This window comes from Tenrec ecaudatus, chromosome 15 (assembly GCF_050624435.1).
Source record: "Tenrec ecaudatus isolate mTenEca1 chromosome 15, mTenEca1.hap1, whole genome shotgun sequence".
NCBI classification, from domain to species: domain Eukaryota; kingdom Metazoa; phylum Chordata; class Mammalia; order Afrosoricida; family Tenrecidae; genus Tenrec; species Tenrec ecaudatus.
Genome location: NC_134544.1, coordinates 22,658,908 through 22,666,616, shown reverse-complemented (window position 1 = coordinate 22,666,616; position 7,709 = coordinate 22,658,908). Strand labels below are relative to the sequence as shown.

Here is a 7,709-nt window from a genome sequence, read left to right as displayed (position 1 = left end):
CTGGTGTCATTTCTAACACCAGGGCTATATTAACCAACTTGAAGCCTTTTCTCCCCCCCCCAGCTTTGGTATTTCCATAATCAGTAATTATCAAAGTATTCTAGTTGCATATCTAATCGATTTCAGACTACAGAAGTTAGGAGACATATTCAGCCTCCCACCTTTGTCATTATGGACTATTGTGCAATTTTTAAATAACAAACACGTTAACTGGTCTTTCTTGTAAACATATGGGCATTATCTTATAGCTGACAGAGTGGTGCTTTAGGATAGAATTTGAAGTTCTTTGTACAATGAATGTGTGGTCATTCTTCAATTTTTCATTGCTAGCTTAGCAGACATAGGATGATCTGGTTCAAATGGCCAATAACAGTCCATTTTAGGACACTGACCTCTTGAATATTTATATTCAAGTGTTTCATTTCATTCCTTTTTCAAAATACAGATTAATTGCCCTTATGCTTTCTGCACAGACTCTTCATTACACCCTGGTGTAGATCTGCTGTCTTAAGGTTTGGGACAATGCCCTCAAAGGAACTTTCGGTGAAAGATCACATGGATATTTTGGTGGATCTGAAAAGATCTTCGTTCCAAGTGGCCAAGTCTCAGCTCCTGTCTTACATTGATCGTCTGGCGCTTCGCAGCCTGTACACAACCGGCCACGGCTCCTCCAGGGTGGGGCTGACCACAGCGGTGCTGAGACTCCATGACTGGAGAGCTGACCCTGGAGGGCGGGGCCCTCCTGCTGGCGGAGCAGGGCATGTGCTGCATCGATGAGTTTGACAAGATAGCCGAGGTGGACCGCACGGCCATCTGTGAGGTCCTGGAGCCGAGACAATCTCCATCTCACCACTCTCAACACCTGCTGCCCCATCCTGGCCATGGCCAACCCCACCTATGGACACTATAACCCTGGCCGCAGCTTGGAGCAGAACATACCGCTTCCTGTTGCACTCCTCTCCGGATTCGACCTTCTCTGGTTGATCCAGGACTGGCCTGACCAAGACAATGACCTATGATTGGCCCAGCACATCACCTGTGTGCACCAGCACAGCCTGCAGCCCACAGCACAGTTTGAACTTTTGGACATGAAGCCATGTGCCGTGAGAAGCAGCCCACCGTACCCGAGTCCCTGGCGGACTACCTCACACAGAGAAGAGGCGAGAGGCCTGGGCTAGTAAGGATGCCACCTATAATATCTGCTCGGACACTGCCGGCCATCCTGCGACTTTCCACCGCTCTGGCCTGGCTGCGGATGGTGGACACGGTGGAGAAGGAAGATGTGAACGAAGTCATAAGGCTGATGGAGATGTTCAAGGACTCTCTTCTAGGTGACAAGGGGCAAACAGCGAAGGCTCAGAGACCAGCGGATGTGATCTTAGCCCTGGCAGGGAGCTGGTCTCCTGAGACCAGAGGGTCTGCTTCTCGGAAGCAGAGCGGCGCTGCACATCCCCAGGCTTCACACCCGCTGCGTTCCAGGTGAATACAAGCAGCTGAACGTCTGACAGGTCAACACGGCCGGGACATGGATCACTTTTGTCAGATTCCAGCCTCTTCCAGACACTGGAGGGGGGGGTCCAGCGTGCTTCCTGGACCCACCCACCTGCAAAGGGTGTAATGACACCCTAGGGGGAAAGGAGAAATAGCTCTCCCCTCTCCCACTCCCACCCCCACTGCTGCACTTAACCTTCGCTATTAAAACTTGTTTATAGAGAAAAAAAAAACCAATGCTGCTAGTAACTCTGATCATTGTAGGCAATTTTTACAGAAACACTTTCAAAACCAACTTGCACATAAATGTCTCTAGGTATATTTTCAACCTGTTCATCATACTGGGTCTTTTCCATCTAAAGACATTATTTTTAAATCTTGGGAAATTTTCTTCTGATTTCACCTGCTCCCCAAATGAGCTAGAAACTAATTTTGCTCTCTAAACTTAAGATTCATTTTAAAAATTCATTCTTACCCATACAATCTTTTCTAGCTACAATCTCCTTTTAGATAATTTTGTCTCCCATGACCCAAAACTTACATCTTGGTGACATTTCAATCTATATTTCTAGCCATAATTTCCATAATTACTTTTCCATAATACAGCAAATGAAATATGCCAAGTCACTTGGAATAGCAGCATCACAGAAGAGGACACAATGAAGTTCATCATTAACACAAGACACTGCTCCTAATGCTTTAACGTAGTGCACCTATTTAATTTCCCCACTCCCCAAGGAGAGGGAGTGATACAGTGGACTCAGACATAGGAAAGATTGTGAGGGGAGCATAGGACCAGCTAGAATCCTTCTGCTAAACCAGTGCCACTAGGAGTTTGAGCTAACTTGACAGCACCTACCAAGAGCAACAATGGCCCACTGCTGCCATCCAGACATGATGTCATTCCTAAAGGCCACCTCACTGGCAAAAGTAAATCAGGGATTTAAATGCACGGGTGTGGCTTCAAGGAGCTCCGACGGCATAGTGGGTAACATACCTAACTGACAACCAAAAGGTCAGTGGTTCAAACCCACTAGTCACTCTGGGTGAGAAAGATGTGGCGATCTGCTTTCCTAAAGATTCATAGACTTGAAACACCTATGGAACAGTTCTACTCTGTTCTGTCCGGTCACTGTGGGTCTGAAACAGCTCATTGGCAGTGAGTTATGTTTGGTTGGTGAGACTGCCTGGCTGATAACAACTGTACCTGATGGCCTGTATCCACGGAGTGAGTGTACTATGCAACTTGATTCTTCTCTAATTATACATATTAGGTTCAATACAACATTTCCTTCATTTTAAACCCTTGACTCTATTTGTTGATCCTAGTTGTTGTTGGCTGCTGTGAAGTGGGTTTCTTATTCATGGCAACACAACAAAACCAAACCCTTTTGGTTCAGTGCCCTCCACAAGATCAGTTTCAAATAGTATCATATGACCCAGAGAGTTTTATTGACTGGCTTTCTTCCTAGTCTGGAAGCTCTCCTTAAACCTGTTCACCATAGCAACATGCCAGCCTTTACTGACAGATGAATGGTAGTAGCTATGCTGAGGGGCATGGGCCAGAAGTTAAACCCAGGCTTTCCGCATGGAAGACAAGAACTCTACCACTGAAATGTCACTCACAGCCTCCCCCGATGTCCCCACCTCTGATTCTTGCGTTAAGCTTTTAATTTTGTCTTGTACCTATTTTTGTATGTTGCCAATTCAAATAAAGAAAATATAAGAAGTCAAGTAGCTGAGGTCTTTGTTTATGTAACACTACCTAACCAACTCAGAAAATGGCACACAATAGAGGGCTTAGCAAATATTTGTTGACTTATATTGAATGCTTATAATAATGCTCCATTGTGGATTTTGGAAATGGCTTGAAAATAAACAAAATTACATAATGGATGGATTCAAACTGTTCCTTTTTTCTTCAAGGTATAAGACCCCTGGAAGCCTGCAGTACAGAGCCCGTCAACTGAATAGACATTGTATCCCAGCTCATTTCAATTATTTCTACATCATCACTGTGAAGTAATTAATAAACCAAACTCCCATAGACACTGGTCATATATCAAGCATGTATGACAGGCTCCCCTGCACCTCCCACAGAAGCAGATAATGCCATATGTTAGCACTGAATAGGATATTAAGGCCCATTTAGAGTCTCACATCATTAGATCCAGAAAAGAAATCTGACCACTCGTGCTTGGCTGTAGGTTTTTTCTTAGAGTGATGCTGATCCAGCTAAACTCCACATATCTGCAGTTATAGATGACAAATGCTCACATCACAAAAATGCTCTACAAACCCAAAGCTTCAACTTTAAAATATTATTAGGCTGTGAACATGATAGCCCCTTTCCTACTTAAGGTTTGTATTTGGCTAATAATCTAAACTTCAGCAGTACAAACTCACTCCAGTGAACTGCACATGAAAGGTCTGACCATCTGTTTCCATCAATACTTCAGTCAAGAAAACCCTATAGAGTCATTCTATTCTATATCATGTAAACCAAAACTCACTGCCAGGGAGTTGATGCTGGCTCACAGCAACCCTATGGGACAGGACAGAACTGCCCCTGTGTGTTTCTGAGTCTGTAATTCTTTATAGGAGTAGAAAGCCTGTCTTTCTGCTGTGGAGCAGCTGGTAGTTTCAAACTGCTGACCTTGTGACAGTAGCCCAACCTATAACTGCTTCACCGCCAGGGCTCCTTTTTCTGTAACCTAAGGGGTTGCCTTAATTCAAAGTCATCTTGAAGGCATGCGGTTATGATTTCACTTTGTTTATTTGCTGTTTGTCTCCTCCGGTCATAGATCTCCAGTTTGGGGGCAAGAGTAGCTCAGGGGTGGAATTCTTGCATTCCTTGTGGGTGATCTGGACCTGAGTATCTGACAGTATGGCTCATGCATCGCCGCCACCCATTTATCTATGGAGGCTTTAGTGATGCTATAATGCTGAGCAGCTTTTGGTGTCATTTCCAGACAGATAGACTAGGATAAAAGCCCTCCTCCAGTTCTTTAATGCTTCCTCCCCCCACCACTATCATGATCCCAATTCCACCTTACAAATCCGGCTAGACCAGAGCATGTACCCAGGTACAGATAAGAGCTGGTAACTCGGGAATCCAGGAAAGATAAACCCCTCAGGACCAACCATGAGTGGAGCCATACCAGTGAGATGGGGGCAGAAAGGGGGAACCGATCACAAGGATCCACATTTAACCCCCTCCCTGGAGAACAGACAAGTGGATGAAGGGAGACATCTGACAGTGTAAGATATGAAAAAATAATAATTTATAAATTATCAAGCATTAGTGAGTGAGAGAGGGAGGAAAAAAGGAGGAGCTGATACCAAGGGCTCAAGTAGAAAGAAAATGTTTTGAGAATGATGATGGTAACAAAGGTACAAATATGCTTGACACAATGAATGATTGTATGGATTGTGATAAGACAGTTATACAAACCCCCAATAAAATGGTCACATCATAGAGTTTTGAGTTTGTGAAGTGGTCTACCATCATTCCTAACTCTAGCCTTTTTGTATTTCAAACCAACACTCATATTCTGCCAAGATCATATTAAACTTCATTGTGATTACAAAGCTAATTCTGCAATCCAATTTCTCCTGTTAGCCATCCTCCACACTGGGTAGTTGGTTCCCATTAAACCACTGAGACAAGGAGTCTCTCCTAGCTGAACTCATGTTGAGAAAAGTAATTTGCTAAAAACCTTAGTTTCCATTTCTGGAGCACTGCTGTTCATCTCTGTGTGCAGTGTTCTGAATTGAGTGTTTCTGTCTTGTTCTGATATCAATTTTGATGGAAATCATCCTTTTAAGTCCTTGTTTCTTAGAAAATTGAGGAGCAATTGGCTTAGGTATAAAATACACATGAAGGAGCACTGGTCTCTCAGTACTTAAGCTCTGGCTGCTGACAGGACGGTTAGTGGTGTGAACCTGTCCGCTTCTACACAGAAGAAAGATGTGACGGTCCGCTTGCTTTAACAGTTACAGCTTGGGGAACCCTATGAGGCAGTTCGACTCTGTCCTGTAGGGCTAATGCACGTGTCAAGAAAATCAGCTGTGTTGTACAAATACAGTTTACAAAGTCACCTTCTAAATGAACGGATGCTTACACTATTTACTCTGCTGTCCTAAAACTCAAACACAAACTTACTGCCATTGAGGTGATTCCAACTCTGCCATTGAGGAGATTCCAACTCTAGCCTCTATAGGACTGCCCCATTGGGTTTCAAATCTTTACAGCACAGACAGCTTCCTGTGGAGCAGTGGTGGGTTCAAACCATCAATCTTATAGTAAATTACTCAATGCAGAATCCATTACAATACCAGAGCTCCTTACAAGAACTGTAATAAAAATACCATTGTCATTTTGAAATTTAGAGGGAATTTTCTCTCTCTCTCTCTCTCTCTCTCTCTCTCTCTCTCTCTCTCTCTCTCTCTCTCTGTGTGTGTGTGTGTGTGTGTACCCCCATTATCTGAAACTCCAAACTTGCTGCCTTGGAGTCAATGCTGACTCAGAGCAACCCCCTGTCCTCACCCCTCTGTGACTTCCAAGACTGCAACGCTAATGGGAGTCAGAAGCCCAGACTTCCTCCCTAGGAGCGGCTGGTGGCTTCAAACTGCTGATCCTGTGGGTTGCAGGTCAACATGTAACCACTACACCCCCAGATATGAAGCACCTCCTGATATGTAGCACCATGTGAACTGTAAGCCCACTGCCACTTGGTGGATTCCCATTCATAGTGATCCAATGTTATCCACGTAGAGGTCACTCTGAGTCAGTATCTAGCACTGGCTGTGGCATGGATGAAACACTGGATCAAAATGAAAGAAGGCAGGGCGCCAAGTAGAAAGAAAGAAAACAATATGCATTTTTTGAAACCACCTGGAGGCACCAGGCATATCTAAAAGCTCCATGCTCTCTTTACTGTTGTCATTAGTACTCAGAAAAGTATCTGAGCTTCTCATGTGATCAATTGCATGGAGGTTATGTTTTCCGAAGGCTCTTGTCTCTTGCTTTCTCGGCAGGACTGTCCCCCAGTGAAGGCCTGACAATTCCTAAACTGAAACAAATCCATCTTCTTAAGCAAAAAGAACTATTGTGGCTAACCTACGTCTAGTTGACAGGAATGAAGAGCTTTTCCATTCTGGCATTTAGAGAAAAACAAACACACACACAGCAAACAAAGTCGCTATTTGCTTTCTGATTTTACAGTCACTCAAGCTTTTCCTCAGACGTGCAAATTCCCCAAAGAAAACAGGAGCAGGCCAACTGATCATTGAGATAAATGTCGCAAAGAAAGCCCCTCAAAATAGGCACTGCTGCAGTCGCTGTCTTCAGACAGATTTACACTGCTTTTTAGATCTTCTCGCAGGGTGCTTTCCTGAATGTACAAAGTATCTTAAAATGACATTTTCAAGCAAGTTTGTTCCGTACAAACCTGTCAAGATGATGGGTTGTTGTTTTTCCTCATTATGATTTTCCAGTTTTATTAAAAACAACAACACAACAATAATACTGCCAGATTATACAAAGAGGTTCAATAGAAGAACTTCCAGGGGGTACAATGTACCCTGGTGAGGTGTGCGTGTGTGTAATCTTGCAGTGGACAGATTGTACTGGAACTATCAGCCGGACTCCAATTGTTTTGAGAGGAACAATAAGCCTGGGATATTTGCAGAAAATGTGAAAGTATATAAGCATTGCTACATGAGGACAGTGAGAAGTTTGATTTCACCAGGATCCCAGGTTATTCGAGAAGAAAAGGAGCTTGCCTATTCCTTTCCATACTTGAAGATCTGTCCTCTGGAAGATGAGGAAGGCATATCGTGCCTGTCTCTTGGTGACACAATTAGCAACAATGTGCTCAACATTAAAACAACCATAAAAATAATAATAATAGTAAGTATGAGGTATGATATTGAGTTCCTAACCACTTCAGGGAGGAGTTAAAAAATCTGTTTTAAAAGTTGGAATTGTGAGATGTTAATAGATGTCAAGTGGACATATCAGGTGGTTAACTATGACCGTGAAAAGAAAACAGAGCTCAAAATCTAATTTTTACATAATATCTGAAGCCTTGGGTTTGGATGAATTCACCTAGAAGGTAAGCTTGGTAAGAAAAGAAGTTCAAGGACTGAGTCCTGGGCAATTCAAAAATTTAGACATGTGGAAAAGGAGAAAAAGACTTGATTTGGGTTTCCAA

At 43.4% G+C, this 7,709-nt stretch overlaps 1 pseudogene; it reads left to right on the top strand.

Annotated features, from left to right (window-relative positions):
- The first annotated feature begins 522 nt into the window (after positions 1-522).
- LOC142428093 (DNA replication licensing factor MCM7 pseudogene) lies at positions 523-1,646 on the top strand (annotated as a pseudogene).
- The last annotated feature ends 6,063 nt before the right edge of the window (positions 1,647-7,709 follow it).